This window comes from Orcinus orca, chromosome X (genome assembly GCF_937001465.1).
Source record: "Orcinus orca chromosome X, mOrcOrc1.1, whole genome shotgun sequence".
NCBI classification, from domain to species: domain Eukaryota; kingdom Metazoa; phylum Chordata; class Mammalia; order Artiodactyla; family Delphinidae; genus Orcinus; species Orcinus orca.
This window is the reverse complement of record NC_064580.1, coordinates 36,490,281-36,510,948: the sequence shown is the minus strand read 5'-3', so window position 1 is coordinate 36,510,948 and position 20,668 is coordinate 36,490,281. Positions and strand designations below refer to the sequence as shown.

Here is a 20,668-nt window from a genome sequence, read left to right as displayed (position 1 = left end):
TCCACTGTGGTGGTTTTAAAACATGTCCCCAAATTCTTTGACAGTCCTCTCATCAAAGGGTGGAGGAGGCTAATCCCTTCCCTGGAATAGGGACTGGCTTTTCAGACTCGCATGGGATGAAGAGAATATGGCAGAAGTGACGCTGAGTGATTTCCAACACTAGGTCATAAAAGGCGATACAGCTTCTGTCTGGTTCTCCTTCTTGGAAGCCCTGGGCTGATGTGTAAGAAATCCCACTGCCCTGGGACTTCCCTGGTGGTCCAGTGGTAAAGAATCCGCCTTCCAATGCAGGGGATGCGGGTTCGATCCCTGGTCAGAGAACTAAGATCCCACATGCCGCGGGGCAACTGAGCCCACGCACTACAGTTGCTGAGCTCGCGCACCTCAACGAGAGAGCCCATGTGCCGCAACCTACAGAGCCCACGTGCTCTGGAACTCATGTACCACAACTAGAGAGAGAAAATCCCCATGCCACAACAGAGGGAAGCCCACGTGCCACAACGAAGAGCCCGCACCGCAATGAAAGATCCCACATGCCGCAACTAAGACCTGACGCAGCCAAAAAAATAAAGACAAAACAACAACAAAAAATCACATATTAAAAAAAAAGAAAGAGGGCTTCCCTGGTGGCGCAGTGGTTGGGAGTCCACCTGCCGATGCAGGGGACACGGGTTCGTGCCCCGGTCCGGGAGGATCCCACATGCCGCGGAGCGGCTGGGCCCGTGAGCCATGGCCGCTGAGCCTGCGCGTCCGGAGCCTGTGCTCTGCAGCGGGAGAGGCCACAGCGGTGAGAGGCCCGCGTACCGCAAAAAAAAAAAAAAAAAGAGAGAGAGAGAGAAAAGGAAATCCCACTGTCCCAGAGAGCCCCAACTGAATCTCAAAGGAATGTCGTAAAGAGGCAGGGACAAGGACACCATGGTGGCAACCTCAAAGGTCTAGCAGTGACAGTGCCCTACAGAGGCTGGTGGAGGTAGGGGTGGGTGCTAGCAAGTCACACACACACACATTCCCCGCACCCACCAGACTGTTCTTGGCTACAAGTCCTATTCCCTTCTGTCAAGCAGGTCGACCACCTCACACCTTCCAGAAATCCCTTTACTACCGAAGTTGGGTAGCATTAGCTTCAGTTGCTTGAAACCAAGAAGCCTGACTCAAAACACCCTCATCCTAGCTGAGCCCACTACACAAGTCTAAAATTAGCAAGAGGCACTGAAGTGCTGCCGGTCTCACGAGGGAGGCCACAGGAGCTGCAAGAATCCAAGACCACAGTGAGCTCTGTTACGCGTCCATTCACCCCACCGGCTTCGGCGTGGAAACTAACCAGAGGCCACCTTTGCAAACTGTTTATTACAGGGTCATATAATATTACACGGATAATCCAATATAAAAATATATACTGTAACTAAACCTTCCTATGAACACACATCCACACATAATTTCCTTTAGGGCAGAGGTTAAAGGCCATAGTAGCTTAGTGCCTAGGCGGGTACCTAAGATAGCCTATTATTCACCTCATAGGCCTATGCAGATGTCACCATCACTGTTGCTGCCCACAAGTCCCCTCACTCTTCCCGCTTATTGTAACCAGGCCCAACTTTCAAATGGCAATCCCTGAGTTTCTTCACGCGGGGGCTTCTACTGACCAGCGCTGCTCTGCCTGTCCCCGGGCAGACTGGGGATGTGGGAATCAGTGGCGCCCCCCTGGAAAGAGCCCCCAGTAAATGACTGATGCAAGTTGGTGGATGAATCCCCCAGCTTCCTCACTGCCCTCTCCCCCACCGGGTCTTCACACGATTGTCTGTGTCTGTCCTACGGATACCAGGCAGATTGGGTCAGGCCTCAACCTTAATGACCTCATGTTACTTTCATCACCTTGTTAAAAGATCCTATCTCCAAATACGGTCACATTCGGAGGTCCTGGGGGTTAGGATGTCAACATAGGAATTTGTGCAGGGCACAATTCAGCCTAGAACGGTTGCCCACAGAGGTACCTGGCTCGCTTGTGCATCCTTTATTCACTGTCTTCCCGCATACCTGCACGCCCCTGCTTCTGCTTCCTGCCCTCGAATCTTTGTCTCAGGCTTGCTTCTGAGAGAACCCAAACAGCACTACCGTAAGGTACGGCCACTCCCTTCCTCTCCCCCTCGGCAACTTAGGCTGTCACTGTGGATGGGATCCGGCACCGGATCCTTGTCAGAGCAAATTCCGAGTCCCCCACGGCCTCTCCCCTGGGGTGGGAGTGAGAGCCATCCAGCTGGGGAAGCTCAGACACTTACACTCTGCGGTGGAGAATTCCCTTCGTGTGATTCGTTCCCCCGGCAGCTCTGCTGTTCATACCTTGGCTATGATTGGCTGCATGTAAATTAGCTAAGCCTAATCCATTGATCCTAGTTGTGATTACTGCGCGCACTGCGCTACCCACCCCGCTGGGCTGGCTGTAGGCTTGGTATGGATATGCAAATTAGGCAACCCTAATTTGTTGATGCTGATACGATGAGGGATGTACGGAAGTCCTCCTGTGTGGCATTGATAAGGTGCTGAGGCTGGAACTGGGATTCGGAGTCACAATTCGTAGGCTCACACGCTCCATAGAGACCATCCCTGCACACCCGGGAGCCAGGACACACTGATTGTGAAACGGAGATGGAGTCAAGACATCTAGGGGCCTGGTGGCCTTTCCTGCCTTTATAGCCGTTGTTTGGGTGTCACGTCACCCCAGCCTACCAGTGTTACCCTGCTGATATGAGCACGAGATTCTGTTCCACACCACCACCACCTCACAACTGTGCCAAGTGACACAGCTTACAAAATGTCATTTCTTACATCAGCTCCTTCGTGACAAGCCTGCAAAGTAGAGGGAACAGGAATTGTCATCATCCCCCTCCATCTACTTCTGTTTTCCTCCTGAGGTCTCAGAAACTTTGCCTACGGCCCCACTGCTCAGGGACTACGTGGCTGGAGCTAGGGCCCCGGCCTCTGGCCTCTGGGTCCGCTCCTCTCCCAGGTATCACTGCACCCTGCTTTGACAAACCCAGCTGGCAATGCTGGGGCAGCCCGGGCCTCGGGTCCCTCTGCCACATTCCCCGGGAGCGGGGGAGGCAGCCTGGGTGAGGCAGGTGGAGAGGGGCCAGATTCTCACAGGTCCTGGAGCCTCACTCACACACCAGCCTGATTCCATCTCTCCCCAACTCCAGTGTGGTTTTCAGCTGTGGCTTTTTCTCCAATCCTGACCTTGGCTCCTAGAGGCCCAGCTGTTTTCAATTGCCGGCACTGGGGGTGGGTTGGGCAGGAAAAGTCCTATTCACACCAAATCTCAAGTGTAGCAATGGAATGGCGGGCCCTAGCAGAGCGGAGCCGAGCGCACTTCGGTGCCTCAGATGGCTTTATTCAAAGTTCATAATTACCCTGAAATCTCTTAAAATGAAAACATGATTGAAGAATTAAACCTGGTAAACAAATTAGTCAGAAAGAAAACCTCCGCATAGCAAATGACAAAATCCCAAGATCCAATGCAGCAAATGAACAGGCCTGCGCTATAATTGGCAGTCAGGGCTGCAGACAGACCCAGGGCCCTGGCAAAGGCACGGCTGGAGAAGCAGCCAGCCCCCTGGGCTAGGGTAGGCTGGGCCCCCGGGGCCGTGCGGTCAGGGCCTGGGGAGGGCTGTGGTCGGGGCCCTGCTGCAGCCGCAGCTGCGTGGGCAATTGTAAGTCCCGCCGGGCTCCACCGTAGCCCGCCTTCGGGAGCCTTGCTCTGGCGGAGGCTGGGGGGACGGCAGCTGCGGGGAGGCCTGGCTGCAGCCTCAGGCCCTACAGCTCTGTCTGCGAGCAGGCTTTGGGGAGGGGCGGTTTCTTGTGCTGAAAGGAGCTGTTTCTATTTTCTGTGCTCCCCCCCTCCATCTCTCATCACAGAACCACTGGGAATTGGGGCAGGGGTGCTGGTTCACACAGGATCTATTCCCTTTGTCTCTCCTCTGAATCAGACCTATTTCTCAGGAACTGCTAACCTCCGATTCGGGGCTTTCTCTAGACAAGGAGGGGGTGTCCTGATTACTATTGCTGTGTGACAAACCACCCCCAAACTTAGTGGCATAAAATAGCCCTTTTATTGTCTTCAAATTCTGTGGGTTGGGAATTCACACAGGGACGGCAGGGACAGCTTTTCTTTGCTCCATGATTTCTGGGGCCTCAGCAGGGAAGACTCCATGGCTGGAGGTGACTGGAGAGCTGGGGGCTGGAATCATCTGGAGGCACGGGGTGCTGGCTGTCAGCTGTCTCAGCTAGAGCTGTTGGTCAGGACACCTACGTGGGACCTCTCCATGTGGCCTGGGCTTCCCCCCAGCATGGCGGTCTCAGGGCTCCAAAAGCAAATGTTTCCACAAAAAAGGCAGACACTACACTGCCTTTTTGGATGTACCATTGGAAGTCACGCCACATTCTTCTGGTGACAAGTGAGTCACAAGCCCATTCAGGTTCAAGGTGAGGGGCAGTGACACAACCTTTCCATGGGAGGAGTGTCAAAGACCTTATGGCCATGCTGTAAAACCAGGACAAGGGGGTTCCTACTGCTCCAGCTCTTCTTGGCAAGATTGTATCACATTCCAGGGACAGTAGATCCATTTTCTTAGGTTCAGGGCCCTGGTCCCCCTCTTCCCATGTGTAGTGGGTTGAATGCTGGCCTCCAAAAAGCTATGTCCACGTGTTAACCCCTGGAACCTGGGAATGTGAGCTTATTTGGAAAAAGGGTGTTTGCAGACATATTTAAAGTAAGGATCTTGAGACGGGATCTTGGATTATCCAAGTGGACCCTGGATCCAGTGACAAGTGTCCTGATAAGAACACACAGAGAAGATACATGAAGAGGAAAAAAGGCCACGTGAAAACAGAGGCAGAGATTGGAGTGATGTGGCCACAAGCCAAGGGATGCCTGGGGCCACCAGAAGCGGGAAGAGGCAAGGAAAGATCTTCCCCTAGAGGCTTTGGATGGAGCGGAGCCTAGCCAACACCTTGATTTCAAACTGCTGGCCTGTAGGACTGTAAGCGACTCTATTTCTACTGTCGTAAGCCACTCGGTCTGTGGTAATTTGTTATAGCAGCGCTAGGAAACTAATACGCCATCCATGGGACCTTGGCCAAGTGGCCTTACTTCATTGAGTCTCAGTGAGATGGGGATAAAAATAGTATCTGCCTCCTAGGGTTGCTGGGCAGATCCGTGAGATGACCTGTGGAAAGTGCTCAGCCCAGCATCTGGCACTATTCTTGCACTGTTATTTATTAGTAGAGTCATATAGAAGCAGGTAGAGGCCTATTTCAAAAAAAAAAAAGGGCTTCCCTGGTGGCGCAGTGGTTGAGAGTCTGCCTGCCAATGCAGGGGACACGGGTTCGAGCCCTGGTCTGGGAAGATCCCACATGCCGCGGAGCAACTAAGCCCGTGCACCACAGCTACTGAGCCTGCGCGTCTGGAGCCTGTGCTCCGCAACCAGAGAGGCCGCGACAGTGAGAGGCCCGCGCACCGCAACGAGGAGTGGCCCCCGCTCGCCGCAACTGGGGAAGGCCCTTGCACAGAAACGAAGACCCAACGCAGCCAAAACTAACTAACTAACTAACTAAATAAATAAATAAATTTATTTTAAAAAAAAAGATTAGAAAGACAATGGAGTGTAACACAAAGGCAAATGATGTCTACTTTATCCAAGTGCTGCCTACCACGGTCCCTTCACACATCGCCTGCCTCCTGCCCAGACTTGGGACCCTTTAGGCGAGTTTGCCCATGACCTAGGACCCACCCTTTAAGACGTGGCCTGCCCTGCCGGCTCTGGCAGGCTCTCTTCGTCCCTGCCTTTCTCCAAGGCTGCTTCTCTGCACCCCTGGCCCCATACTCGCTGACCTGGGGACTGCTGCCTGGAGTTCTCTTGGCCTAAGAGATGTCTGCACCCTCTGAAGTCCCCACCCACACTGCGAGGGTCTCCAGGGCGGGAGCTGCACTTTTCCCTGTAAATGACCATTCCCACAGAGATCAAGCAAGATTGGCCACGAGCTCGCAATTACCTGATCTGGGCCATGAGATCATGGAAGATCATTATATTATTCTTGCTATTTTTGTGTGTGTTTGAAATTGTCCCCAGTAAAGCTGTGAAATGTGTGTGCGCGTGCGCCAGCTGTGGCAGTTTGGCTTTCCTAGAAAGTGGACTCTCAGGTGGACTTTAAGATGCAGGATGCCTATCAGGGAGAGCCCGTGGCACCAACCCTTGTGGAAGGGTGGGAGGAGAGCCGGATTGGGCAGAGGGAGACCTGGCAGCAGCCTCCGGGCCCTCACCCCCAGGGAGCGCTGGAGCTGGACCCACCTTCAGAGTTGTACTAGTTTCCTACTGCTGCTGGGGCAAATTCCCCCAAACGTGCTGCCTTCCACCACCGCACATTTATTCTTTTATAGTTTAAGAGATCAGAAATCCAAAATCCAGGTGTTGACCGAACTGCGTTCCTTCTGGAGGCTTCAGGGGTGAATCCGTTTCTTTGCTTTTTCTAGCTTCCAGAGGCCACCTGCATCCCTTGGCCCTGGGCGCTACCTTCAACCTCAGAGGCAGCAGGGCACATCACTCTGACCTCTGCTTCTGTCGCATCTCCTTCTGTGACTCTGATCCTCTTGGCCCCCTCTTATAAGGCCCCTTGTCATTACATTGGGTCCACCTGGCTCTCCATCTCCAGATCCCTAATTTAATCACATCTGCACAGTCCCTTTTGCCATGTGAGGTGACACACGTGTTCACAGATTCCCAGAACTAGGACGTGGACATCTTGGGAGGCTGTGGGGCATTACTCAGCCTTCCACAGAGTAGTCCAGAGGTGGGCCTAGGTGCCTAGGACTCTATATCCCTATATTAAAAGGTCACTGGAAGGGCATGACTTTGACCGAGGCACTCTCTGTAGCTGAGGCACCCCTGAAGGTGCTAATAGCCGGAGGGGAACCCTGAAAGCACTCCACAAACCAGGACAGCACGTGGTTTCTTTTTTTTTTTTTTAAGATTTATTTATTATTTATTTATTTTTGGCTGCCTCGGGGCTTAGCTGCGGCACACGGGATCTTCGTTGAGGTGCAGTCTTCCATTGCGGTGCGCGGGCTCTTCATTGTAGTGCGCGGACGTCTCTCTAGTTGTGGCACGCAGGTCCTCTCTCTCTAGTTGTGGCGTGCGGGTTCTCTCTCTCTAGTCGTGGCGCGCCGGTTCTCTCTCTCTAGTTGTGGTGCGCGGTCTCCAGGCCACGTGGGCTCTGTAGCTTGCGGCACACAGGCTCTCTCGTTGAGGCGTGCGAGCTCAGTAGTTGGGGCACAGGCGCTCAGTTGCACGGCGGCATGTGGGATCTTAGTTCCCTGACCAGGGATCGAACCCACCTCCCCTGCATTGGAAGGCGGATTCTTCACCACTGGACCACCAGGGAAGTCCCAGAAAGTGCTTTCTTAAAGGGGAACCTGGGCAGTATATTATGGCGTCCGCTACCACACTCCGTCCCCAAATCTTAGCACAGAAATGGGCAGCAAGTAGGCTCATAACCTTGACTGTAGGTGCATAAGTTGTCAGCTAGACACTCACCCACAGAGGAATTCCCAGAAACGGATCATAATGACAGTGGCACCCGCTGAGCAGGTACCGTCCATCTGCCAGGCCCTACACTAAGCACGAGACTCACATGACCTCACTGCGTGCCCACCCCTGCCCTATTACTCTTCCCATTTGTTTAAACAGAAAAGGAAACTGAGGCTCAGGAAAAGTCCTCGGTCTGAGGTCACACAGCCCTAGGAAAGGCAGGACTCAAACCCGTGTCCTTCTAGCTGACCAGCACCATGACACAGTCCAACTGAAGTGTTGCAGCCATAGTAGAATGAACTGGACACTCAGAGACCAAAAGGGTCCCCTCTACTGTCACCAAGCCTCGCCATGGAAGTCTGGGTGTGTCCTCCCTGGACCCTGCCGTAATCCCTCCATGTGGGGGGTGGTCCTCATCCCATCCCCACCTCACCAGCTGGTGTGAAGAGCGGTACCCAAGTGTCTTTAAAAGAGATTCTCGTGTATTGCTGGAGGGAATGTAAAATGGTGCAGCCTCTGTGGAAGACAGGATGGTGGTTTCTCAACAAGTTCCACATAGAATTACCCTGTGACCCAGCAATTCCACTTCTAGGTATAGACCCCAAGGGATTGCAAGCAGAGATTCGAACAGATAAATACCCATGTTTGAACACACCCACGTTCAAAGCAGCATTATTCACAAGAACCAAAAAGTGGAGGCAACCCAAATGTCCATAAGCAAAGTATGATTTATCCATGCAATGGACTATCGTTCAGCCTTAAAAAGGAATGAAGTTCTGACACAGGCTACAACATGGATGAACCATGAAGACATGATGCTAAGCGAGAGAAGCCAGACACAAAAAGACAAACACTGTCCCTTTACCCCTGAGCCGGTGTCACGTGGACCACAGCAAGATGGAGCCCAGAACACCCAAGTGTGAGCCTGGGTCTGATCTGCCTTTGACTCCATCCACATTGGCAACCTCCTTGGGTGCAGGCGGGCTCAAGGCCTCTCCAGCACAGTGGTATAGAAATAATAGGTGGTTGAAGAAACGTACACAATTGTAACAGATGCTGTGGGTACCTCTGCATATGCCTTTGGTATGCACCTTTCACATCTCCAGCTCTTTTCCCTAGCTACAGGGCAGGCTGTGAGGGCCAAGGAGTTATTACCCTCAGCAAGCAGCCCTCAACTAATGACTGATGGGACTGGTAGATAAATACCCCAGCTCCCTCACCCCTTGGGTAAATTCTATACTCATTCCCAGAGGACCTGACAGGATTCAGTCTATTTCCCATTTGCTTATTCACTCACCCTCTACTATTTTTTTCCCGTTCCCTGTCTCATTCCCTCCTTACTGATGTCTCTGGAGATCACCTCCCAAATAAAATCCTGGCACTCAGCGTCTGCTTCTGTGTGTGTGTCCTGGTTGTATGTTTTTTTTGCTGGTGAATGAGGTCAGGTTTATGCAAGTTTTGATAAATAAAAACATAAAAGTGAAAAAAAATTCAACTCAAACTAGGACAAAACATAGCACAGAGAACACATCAGACTTGGTCAGGTGAAATCTTGGAAACCAGATACTTTTGTTGTTGACATGTGAAACCTGGGCAGAGAACACATCTTCAACTGCCACAGAAAAAGAGGTAGGCATTTCTTTTCCTTCACTCTATCTGTCTCTCCCCTTTCTCTCTTCAACTTCATCTCTGCCCACTCCCTCTGGTACATACCACAGTAAAACATGCACTCTTTCCCTGAGTTACTTATAGTTCTCTGCTCCTTCAAGCCTCCATTCCACTCCATGGGTTATTTCCTTTGCTGGAATGACCTTTCCCTCATTGTCCAACCTGGAAAACTCTTATTCAGCCTTCAGAACCCAGTTCCATCATCCTTTGAGAAGGCCTTTCTTGACTCCTTCCATCACCTCTGTACTTCTTCCCTTGGTGTTATAATTGAATTTGTTTCATATCTCTAACAGGACACCCACCCACCCACCCCCCAACACACACAGTGAGTTCCTTAACTGAAGAGCCTTCTAGATTCCTAGCAACTGGGACCTACAATGCTTAGCACATATTAGAAACTCAATACTGAAATTTAGTATGGCCTATTCCCTTTTTGTCTTGCATGAGCATTTTGGAAAGTGTGTATTATAAAGGTGATCCTTTTAAAACCTAAGTCGAGAATAAAATATGTAGGATTAAACCTACCTAAGGAGGCAAAAGACCTGTACTCTGAAAAATATAAGACACTGATGAAAGAAATCTAAGATGACACAAACAGATGGAAAGATATACCATGTTCTTGGATTGGAAGAATCAATATTGTCAAAATGACTATACTACCCAAGGCAATCTGCAGATTCAATGCAATCCCTATCAAATTACCAATGGCATTTTTCATAGAACAAGAACAAAAAATTTTAAAGTTTGTATGGAAACACAAAAGACCCTGAATAGCCAAAGCAATCTTGAAGAAAAATGGAGCTGGAGCAATCAGGCTCCCTAACTTCAGACTATACTACAAAGCTACAGTCCTCAAAACAGTATAGTACAGGCACAAAACCAGAAATATAGATCAATGGAACAGGATTGAAAGCCCAGAAATAAACCCATGCACCTATGGTCAATTAATCTATGACAAAGGAGGCAAGACTATACAGTGAAGAAAAGACAGTCTCTTCAATAAGTGGTGCTGGGAAAACTGGACAGCTGCATGTAAAAGAATGAAATTAGAACATTCTCTAACACATACACAAAAATAAACTCAAAATGGATTAAAGACCTAAATGTAAGGCCGGATACTATAAAGCTCTTAGAGGAAAACATAGGCAAAACAGTCTGTGACATAAATCGCAGCAATGTCTTTTTGGATCCACCTCCTAGAGTAATAAAAATAAAAAAATAAACAAATGAGACCTAATTAAACTTAAAAGCTTTTGCACAGCAAAGGAAACCATAATCAGAATTAAAATACAACCCATGGAATGAGAGAAAATATTTGCAAACAAAGCAACCAACAAGGGATTAATCTCTAAAATATACAAACAGCTCATGTAGCTCTATATTTAAAAAAAAAATCAAAAAATGGGCAGAAGGACTTCCCTGGTGGTACAGTGGTTAGGAATCTGCCTGCCAACGCAGGGGACATGGGTTCAACCCCTGGTCTGGGAAGATCCCACATGCCGCGGAGCAACTAAGCTCGTGCGCCACAACTACTGACCCTGTGCTCTAGAGCCTAAGAGCCACAACTACTGAGCCCACATGCCACAACTGCTGAAGTCCATGCGTCTAGAGCCCGTGCTCCGCAACAAGGGAAGCCACCGCAATGAGAAGCCCATGCACCACAACGAAGAGTAGCCCCCGCTCGCCGCACCTAGAGAAAGCCTGCACATAGCAACGAAAATCCAACGCAGCCAAAAATAAATAAATTAATTAATTTTAAAAAGGGCAGAAGATCTAAATAAACATTTCTCCAAAGAAGACACAGATGGCCACAAAACACATGAAAAGATGCTCAACATCACTAATTATTAGAGAAATGCAAATCAAAACTACAATGAGGTATCACCTCACCGTGGTCAGAATGGCCATCATCAAAAAGTCTGCAAACAATAAATGCTGGAGAGGGTGTGGAGAAAAGGGAACCCTCCTACACCATTGGTGGGAACGTAAATTGGTATAACCACTATGGAGAACAATATAGAGGTTCCTTAAAAAACTAAAAATAGAACTACCCTATGATCCAGCAATCCCACTCCTGGGCATATATCTGGAGAAAACCATGATTCGAAAAGATATATGCACCCCAATGTTCATTGCAGCACTATTTACAATAGCCAAGACATGGAAACAACCTAAATGTCCATTGACAGATGAATGGATAAAGAAGATGTGGTACATATATACAGTGGAATATTACTCAGCCATAAAAAAAGAATGAAATAATGCCATTTGCAGCAACATGGATGGACTTAGAGATTGTCATACTGAGTGAAGTAAGTCAGATAGAGAAAGACAAATATCATACAATATCACTTATATGTGGAGTCTAAAAAAATTATACAAATGAACTTATTTACAAAACATAAACAGACTCACAGACTTTGAGAACAAACTTAACAGTTACCAAAGGGGAAAGGTTGGGGGGGAGGGATAAATTAGGAGTTTGGCGTTAACATATACACACTATTATATATAAAATAGATAATCAACAGGGACTTACTATATAGCACAGGGAACTCTACTCAGTATTATGTAATAAGCTATAAGGGAAAAGAATCTGAAAAAGAATGGATATATGTATAACTGAATCACTTTGCTGTACCCCTGAAACTAACACAACATTGTAAATAAACTATACTCCAATAAAAAAATTAAATTAAAAAATAATGAAATAAAACCTAAGTCGGATCATATCACTCCTTTACTCAAAGCCTTGCAGTGACTCCCTATTTTACTCAAAGTAAAAGCCAAGGTTCCGACACTGGTCTCCAAGACCACTGGATACCAGAGGGTACAAGAATCTGCCCCACCTCTCACATCTCCGCTCGTATCTCCTATTCTCCCCCTCCCTCTACCCCAGCCACCCTAGCCTCCTTGGTGCTCCTGTAACGTTCCAGGCAATTCTGCCTCAGGACCTTTGCACTGGATGTTCCCTCTGGCTAGAACACTCTTTATCCAGATAACTGCCCGGCCTACTTCTTCACCTCCTTTGAGCCTTTGTTCCAATGTCACCTTCTTGATGAGACCTCCCTGACCACCCTATTCAATTCAGCCACCATCCCCATCTCATACTCCCAACCCCGCTTTTCTCCTCTCCTTTCACATTTTCCATAGAACTTCTCTCTTTTTTAAGAGATGCGATAATTTACTCATGTGTTATGTTCATTGTTTGTCTTGCCCCATTCGTAGAATGTAAACTCCATGAGAGGTGGATTTTGGGGGGGGGGGCGGGGCACGCCTCACAGCATGTGGGATCTTAAGTTCCCCGACCAGGGATCAAACCTGGTCCCCCTGCAGTGGAAGCGCGGAGTCTTAACCATTGGCCCGCCAGGGAAGTCCTGAGAGGTGGAATCTTTTGTCCATTTTGTTCACCAATACGTCCCCAGCACCTAGGCCAGCTCCTAGCACATGGCAGCCACTCTCGAAGTATTTGTTGAATAAATGAACCTAGGTTATCAATCCCTCTTGGATTAGAAAAAGTAGGCCAGCCCTCCTGGAGGTAAAAGCAGGCAGCGCCCCCAACTTGCCTGCCTCCCAGGGAAGTTCAGGGCAGGGGTCTCCCTCTTTCCTGGAGATTCTCCCAGGAATGCTCCTCCACATCTCCTACGACAGCTTTCATTTGATGAGGAAGTTCTTCCCTTACAGGCACCCAGTTGCCCTGCACATCCTCAACTCTCTGAGCAGGGCTGAGACTCAGGGACAGGACGAGAGCCCAGGAGCAGGCCAGTGGAGGCCCCCATGGCCTGTGTTGGTGGCAGGGAAAGCTGGCCGCCGTGGCCTGTCCTGAAATGTGCCCCCAAAGTCTCGGAGAGGCCTCGTCACCTCAGCACGCACCTCCCTTCGAGTTTTGGGGCCTAAACATCCCAAGAAGGAGCCCAGGGGCGACAGAGGGTCCATTCTGAGCCGTTACAACACAATCCCTCAAAGCCATCCCTCAAGTCTTAAGGAAAATTCCACAGGTTCTCCACAGTGAGCACTTACAGGAATGTCTCCCCTGTTCAAAGGAAAAAGACAGGACACTCATAACGATTCCTTCCTTCATTGGGCCAAGTTCTGGGAGACCAGGCAGGCCCTGCATGTAATTAGATAGCCCAAGAGGCAGGCGAGATTCACCTGTCCACCACTTACAAGCGTATCAAAATGTCAGGTTTTGCATCTGAGGCTCAAAATGAAAGCCGTTTGGGTTTGGCAGACCCGCTACAGTGTGCTGGCTTCGGCCTCAAACTGGTGATTTAGTAAACAACTGTGTGGTGGTAATGGGGGGACCCCAGCTCCCCACCAACAGCCTGGCACAGAGGGCCACGGCAGCATTTTGATAAGAACAGGAACGAAAGCAGGGAGAGGTTTCCGACTTGAGGACTCCAGGGGTGGCGGGGATGCCGGCGGCAGCAGGTCAAAGGGCCCCCTCGGGCCGAACCTGTGGAAAGTGCTTTGATCTCCTAATCACATCTATTTATCCTGGGTCCAGCCTGAGACAGAAGACCTGCCCAGAAGGACCAGCCTTTGAGGGCAAGCCGGGCTCATGAGGGCCTCTCTGAGCTCTTGCTTCTCTGGAGGTACTTGGGGTTCTGTGGGTACTTCTTGGGCAACCAAGAAGGCAGTCCTGGGATCCCTGAGCCCAAGATGGACCTGGTTTACTAGGGCCCAGAGAGATGCAAAGGGGGAGAAGGGGGTAGAAGCCACTGGGCCGTGACCTCTGTGGCAGCCGGATACAGAGGCGAGAGCAGCAACGTCCATGGGATTTACTTGTCCTCAAAGACCTCCAAGTGTGCGACGTGGGGAGGAGGGCCGGAGGGTGGGAGAAGCCAAGTTCGAAGTGGCCTTTCATTGGACTCCCCGACATCTAATAACAACAGTGATCGTAGCACTTACTTCGCGCCCGGCACTTTTCTTCAAACTTGCCCTTTACTAACCCATGGCCACGCTACTGTAATTCCTATTTTACAGATGAGGAAACTGAGGTACAGAGATGTTAAGTAACTCACAAAAGGTAACCCGATTTGCAAATAGTGCCACAAGATACTTCGACCCAGGCCATCTGGCTCCACCATCCACATGCCTCACTACTGAGCCCACCGTCTCCTCACCCTGTTTTTCCCCTCCTGCCTCCTGACCCTGACACGGTAGCACACGGGCAGAATCAGGACCTCAGGGGCCCTGATCCGACTCTAACATCCAGGCTCATCATTTTCAACCTCTCTGGGTCCTGTTCCTTCCCCATTTTGTCAAATGAAACTTGGGAGATGTCAGGAACGTGAACACTTTAAAAAAAAAAAACAAAAAACACCACCACCACCACCACCGAACGTCTATTGTCCTTTTCTTTCCTCTTCTCAACTCCTCTAGGCTTCCTGCGAGATCAAAGTTATGAGAGGTGTGTGGTGAAAAGAGTTTGCGGGGCAGAGCTACCTGGCAAGAGGGGGTTGGGGTCTTTTCCTGACCGGAAAGGGCTTTGAATCTAGTCTCCTTTTAGGGCCTACCAGCAGAGCCTTTTGGCTTTAACTCCGGGAGGGGCCATTCACATAGGATACACTCAGATGGTGACCCTTGGAGTCATTCAACTTGCCTACCAGGCTGAGTGGGAGAAGCTTCTCGAAGAAAGGGCACCTTTGCCTGAGGAACAGCCCAGCCCTGACCACAACCCCTGGGCGTGCGGAGCAGGGACTTAAAGGCCTGAGGCCTTGGGGGCCGGGGCTTAGATGAAGGGCAGAGGACAAGAGAGCGGTCTGGGAAGGCCAGGTAGGCAAAGCGGGCCTGGGACGGGGGGCGGGGAGCAGCCATGAGGGAACAGCTCAGGGACGCCCGCACCCACACCCCCGCTGGGCTGTGGGAGGGAGACCCTGACCACATCAGGGGTGTGTGGCGAGGAAATGAGGCCTCCTCAGGAACGAGCTGCAAATGAGAACCGTATGGAGTTTCGGGATCCCCGCAGGAACACAGGGAAAGGATACAGTTGCGTCCATGGGAAAGTTATTATCATCTCCGCTGAAGTTAAACATTCACGAGGCTCTGTTTTCCATCTCCTCCGCCTGGGAGCCTGTGAAGGGGGAGGCGGATGGGAGGGCGTGGGGGGGGGCTTGTCGGGAGGGCCTGGTGGGTCACGTTTTCCGAGGGGAGTCAGGGGCAGGGAGGCACCGTTAGAGGCGTCCCGGAGGAGGCCTGCGTCTGCTCGCTCTTCCTCCAGTGCTCGGGAAGCCGGTTTGCCAAGGGCAGGCTCTCTCTGGGAGCCGTCAGAGGCTGCTTCACCTCTGCAAGTCCCTGGGCAGATGGAGGGGAGAAGGAGGGAGAGGCCTTGGGCCCTGAAGAGACAAACAGGTCATGTAGAACTCGGGCCGAGCTGCAGGAAGGCGAGGGCTTCAGGCTTCTGGACAGTTTTCTATCCCTTCAAAATGTACTGGGAATGGAAGTGCTGGGCAGAGAGGTCCAAGAAGGGATGTGAATCAGCCTCCAGGTGCTGGGCCTCCACCAGCATCCACTAATGACCTTTGGAACAACAAAGCTGCCTCAGAGAATGGTCCCTCTGCCCCGGCTGCCCTCAAGGGCACGGAGAAGCTGGGCTTTCAGGCTTCAAGGGAACGAGCGTGCTGAGCACGGGGCGCAGCGACCTCCAAGCCTGAGGAGCACGAACACGCATCTCAGAGGTGCCTCCCTCCCTCCCCTACTCTCCCTCTGCCCAGGGATGTTCCTTCACTGAGCATGGAAGGCAGAAGGCTGCCTGCTACCTGCCTCACAGCTCCCCCCTACCCTCTATCCCATAGCCCTGCTGAGATTTTCTGGGCTTTTCTCTCAAGGATAATAACAGGGAAAGACAGGAGATTTTTAAACGGTTCCTTACACACACACACACACACACACACACACATTTTCCTGGACAGAAGGATGCCAGCGAGGTGTTGTGGGATCTGCAAAGGCCATCCCAATATTGCCCAGCCTCGGAGGACCTCCCAGGCACTGTCCCAGAGACGAACAGGAAGGGGACCCCAGTCCTGCCTGCACAGATGAGAAGTGTGGTAGAGCAGGTGTGGGCTCTGGAGCCCGCAAGACCCAGGCCTTGGCCCCAGTTCTGCCACTAGTCAAGCCACATAACCTCTCAGACCAGTTTGCTCAACTGTTAAAGTGAGGAAAGTAACATTAGTCGCCAGAATGGTTTTAAGGATTAGCTGACAAAACACATCTAGCCCATGGAAGACACGTGCCAGATGAAGATTCCTTTTCTGGCCACATCCCTGACCCTGGAGACACAGGCCTTGAGGACTGGAACTGAAATGAGTTAGCAATCAAATTTAGATACTAACAACAGAGATCTAACTACAGAGGCTTACACAAACTTGAAGTTTATCCTCTCTCATAAAAAAGAGTCCAGCAGTAGGCAGTCTAGGGCTGGTAATGGCAGTTCTACAGTCATCATAGAAGGTCCCAAGCTCCTTCTATGCTTCTGCTTTACTTTCCTTAGCATGGGGCTTCCATCCTCAACGTCACAAGATAGCTGCTGGAGCTCCAGCCATCATCATCACAGGAAGGAGAGGTTTAGGGAGAAGGAGAAGAGCAAGGGGCAAAGGGGACTCTTCCCAGTTAAAAGAGCCCCTTTGAAGACTTGCCCTTATTATTATGAGCCACCTCTAATCTTCAAGCAAAGCTGGGGATGTAGTCTTTTACCTGCACACAATGCTGCCCCTAATAAAATCCAAGGAAGACGAGGAGAAGGCAGAGTTGATATTCACGAGTATGGCAGCATTGTTGTTAAAATAGTGAAATATCTGCATACTGATGATAAGTGGCCCCTTCCCCAAGCCTCGCCCCCAATGTCCCTCCTTGTGGCCCTGACCCCTCCTCTATCTCCCTATGACCTAGCAACCGGAGGGTCAATACCTAGCCCAGCAGAGGACCTCAAGAACCCCGGTTCAGCACGGGGCAGGCATCTGCTCTGATTGGTCATTGCCTGTCCTATACGGCGGTGAAATATTTCTAATGTCACCCTTGGAACGATGGGTGCCAGGCAGGTGAAGAGCCCAAATGAAGTTTCCTAGTAGCTGCACAGGAAGACGGAAAAAGAAATGAGTGACAGCTCGAAGGACACAGAGCAATTCTACCGAGCACGACTTAGTCTGCTCTCTAGGATAAGAAGTACCCTTAGAACTGGGCAAGCAAGGCCCCTGGCCTGGGTCCCGTGCTCTAGAGGGCCCTGCTCTGGCCACACCCCTGCCCACGAGGCAAGGCACCCACAGGACCAAAGGTACACCCACCTGGAGCCTCTTCTCCCCTCTGGGACCCCAGAATTCCCCTCCAGACAGCCCTAAGTGCACTACCAGGGACTGCCCAGGCCTCCTCCCCTCGTCTGTCCTCCCAAGGGCACACACTGCCATCTGTTCACACCCCCCCTTAGGTGGCCCAGGGGTGACTGTTTGCAGGGGGATTTGGGGGAGGGCAGAAAGTGGACAGCGCTGGACCAGGTGGGTCTGAGGGGGGAGCATTTAGAGGCACCAGGTCCCTCCCAGTATGGAACGGGAACGGGCAGAGGGGGCCCAGAAGCCAGCTGTGCTCTAGTGCAGAACACTGCGGAATCCAAGAATTCGAAATCCACACCTGGCTTTTCACACCACTGTGAAGTTACATTTGTCAACATACTTCGGGAAGGTTGATTTTAGTTTTGAAATATTTAGGGGTACAGAATGCGGGCTTCTGTGTGTACTCCCGTCCTGGCCCCCAACAAAGTTAGGGGCGGGCGTGTCCACAGTGATCACCCATTTGTAAGTCTGGCCTCTGTATCTTGGGGGAGGGGATTAATCAGAACAGGGAACAGACCTGGATGGAGCGAGTCAGCAGCAAGGCCCGGGACGCAGACCCGAGAGGTACCTCCTGTCTGCTGTGGGAGCCCTGGATGTCCCTCACAGTATCGCGAAGCAGGGCTGCGGCTGAGGTCTGGCTGCGTGTTATTTAATGACCACCCTGGTCCCTGCAAGGGACACTGAGTGAGCACCTTCTGGGGCTGATGAACCAGGCTGTGCGAATGCAGGCGGCAGCCGAGGCGCAGGTACAGCTAGCGGTGGAGAAGATGGAGTGACCCACCAATGTCTACTCTCAAGCCCATGGACAACTACAGGTGGAAGAGGCTGTGTGTGAGCTTAATGCTGATGGACCAGACAGATGCCACCACAGCCAGGACAGCCCTGTGAAAAGGCAGCAGATGGAAAGACCCCAACCCCATCTCCAGAGGAACCCGCATTCTCCACTCATAGGGAAGTCAACAGCCTTGGGAATGGTCTCAGAGCTGCCCCTTTCCCTGTGGAGGCTGCTGGAAGTAGCAATTTCGGCCCATCTTCCTAGGCAGTGACAGACACAGAGCACAGCCCGGTGGCTGTGATGCGGACCTGACCTGCCCCTCATTCTCACCCCCAGCCTGCAACCCAGTCCCTGCTCCCTGGGCTTTCCAGGTGCAATTCCCCAGCCTCCCCGCAACCTCCCTTCTTTTCTTTCCCTGGAGCCGTCTCACTACTATGCTTGAGCTTCTGGAGAAATCATTAAAGCTGAGACCAGCCACACATACCGGTCAACCACGCTCCTAAAACTCAGTAACAAATTTGATGCGTAGGCACCGTCCAGGCACTCTCTGGGGTGAGGGATGGCGGGGTCCCTAGTTTTCATGGGTCACCCAGAAAAAACCCCCAATGATTTCTGGTTTCTTATGAGTAAATGCTTTTTAGTATATGTGGGTCCGGCTATCTTTCTCAGTAGGAAATCTCGTTTTGCTAACTTTCAAAAGTGTATTATAAAACCTTCCACGGCCTGGAAGAAGTAAGATTTGGAAAGAAAAGGGGAGAAGGCGAGGGGTGGGAGAGAGAGAGGGGGAGAGAAATCTCACTTCCTGAGAGAGGCTTCGTCAACACCCCAAACAAAATCTAGACCCTCGGTTATACTCTCTTAGCATCCGCATCTGGCATTTTTCCTCCAGAGCATTTATCTCAATTTGTAATTATGTATTTACTTATAAGGTAATTTGTTTTCTGGCTGAAGTTAGGAACGGTGCCTAACGGCTTAGGCACTCAATGAATATGTGTAAAATGAATTTATGAATTCTTCAAGGGAATGGTTCCAAAAACAAAGTTTTAAGAATTTGCAGGAGAGTGAGACCAGCTGCCGTGTACTCTCAAACCAATGCCAGTTATTGGTTGGGATTCTGCCCCAAAACAGAAGATCTGAGAGGAGGCTGACACTGCCCTGAGCCCCAAATATGCACCCGAACGCCTCCTGCCCCTCGACCCAGCTGTCCCAGTTATCATAAACGGTGGAACGAATTTTCCCAAGACTTAGTAACCTAAAAAAAATAAAATAATTATGCTTACAGATTCTGCAGGTCAGGAATTCAGACAGCGGGGACAGCTTGTCTCTGCTCTGTGTCGTCTGGACCCTCCTCGGGAGGACTCAGAGGCTGGGGGCTGGGGGATAATGTTGGTCATCGGCTGAGGGCCTCGGTTCCTCTCCCCATGAGCCCCCACCATGCAGCCTCTCGCACGGGCTGGTTTGGATTTGCTCACAGCTCGGCAGCTGGGCTCGAAGGGAGAGCATCGCAGGTGGAAGCTGTATCGCCTTTTATGACCCAGCCTCAGAAGACAATTAACATCACGTCTGACTCATTCTCTTCACGCAGGTAATTACAAAGTCCCACCCAGGATGGAGGAGGGGGACTCAGACTCCACCTGTGGATGGGAGGGTTCTAGAAAAACAAGTAGGACCAGAAATATTGTTGTGGCCATTTTTGGGAAATAAAATCTGCCACGAGCCTGACACCAATGTGCCAGTCCCAAGCCTCGTGCCCTCAGATGCCCCATTCCCCACTCCCGCCCCGCTTCCTCTGCTTAGTTTTGCCTGAATGTTCACTGGTATCCGTGGAAAGCCCTGGAAGGAGACTGGAGGACAGGAGGAAGGGAGAAGCCAGGGAATCTCTCCTCCTTGCTCTCTGCCTCAGTAGCTGGAGCACCTCTGCGCCTGCAGATCCCGGGGGACAGAAGCATCGCAGCTCTGGCTCCTGCCTGGTGAGCCCACTTCCGGACTCCACTGACCCAGCTCTTCCCTCCCTCCCTCCAGCTTCAGGGGCAACAGACGCTTCCTGCACTTGCCTAGCTCGGCGTTTTCCATCACATGTGTAAACAATTTTATGCATTAAGTTCCATCCGCTCCAAACACCTAGAGTAGTTCCTGTTTCCTTGATTGGACTTTGACCGATATAACTAGCAAGGGCCAGCAAGTGCTTGCAGAAAAGCAGACGAGGTCACGGAGTGCATAAACCCCAGAATCGAGTCTCAGCCCCATCGTCACTCAATTTGATTCACTCTGAAAAGTTTGTCTTTCTCCTGGATTCTAAAACAGCAAAACGAAACGAGTCTTTG

General features: G+C 51.0%; 1 long non-coding RNA gene across 2 annotated transcripts in view; it reads right to left on the bottom strand.

Moving 5' to 3' along the window:
* The window catches only part of LOC117197250 (uncharacterized), a 164,598-nt gene extending 144,607 nt beyond the window's left edge, over positions 1-19,991 (bottom strand). For both annotated transcript variants that reach the window (XR_007474845.1, XR_007474844.1), the window contains exon 1: positions 19,625-19,991. This is a non-coding gene — a long non-coding RNA (uncharacterized LOC117197250). The remainder of the gene's footprint in view (positions 1-19,624) is intronic.
* Between the last annotated feature and the right edge of the window lie 677 nt (positions 19,992-20,668).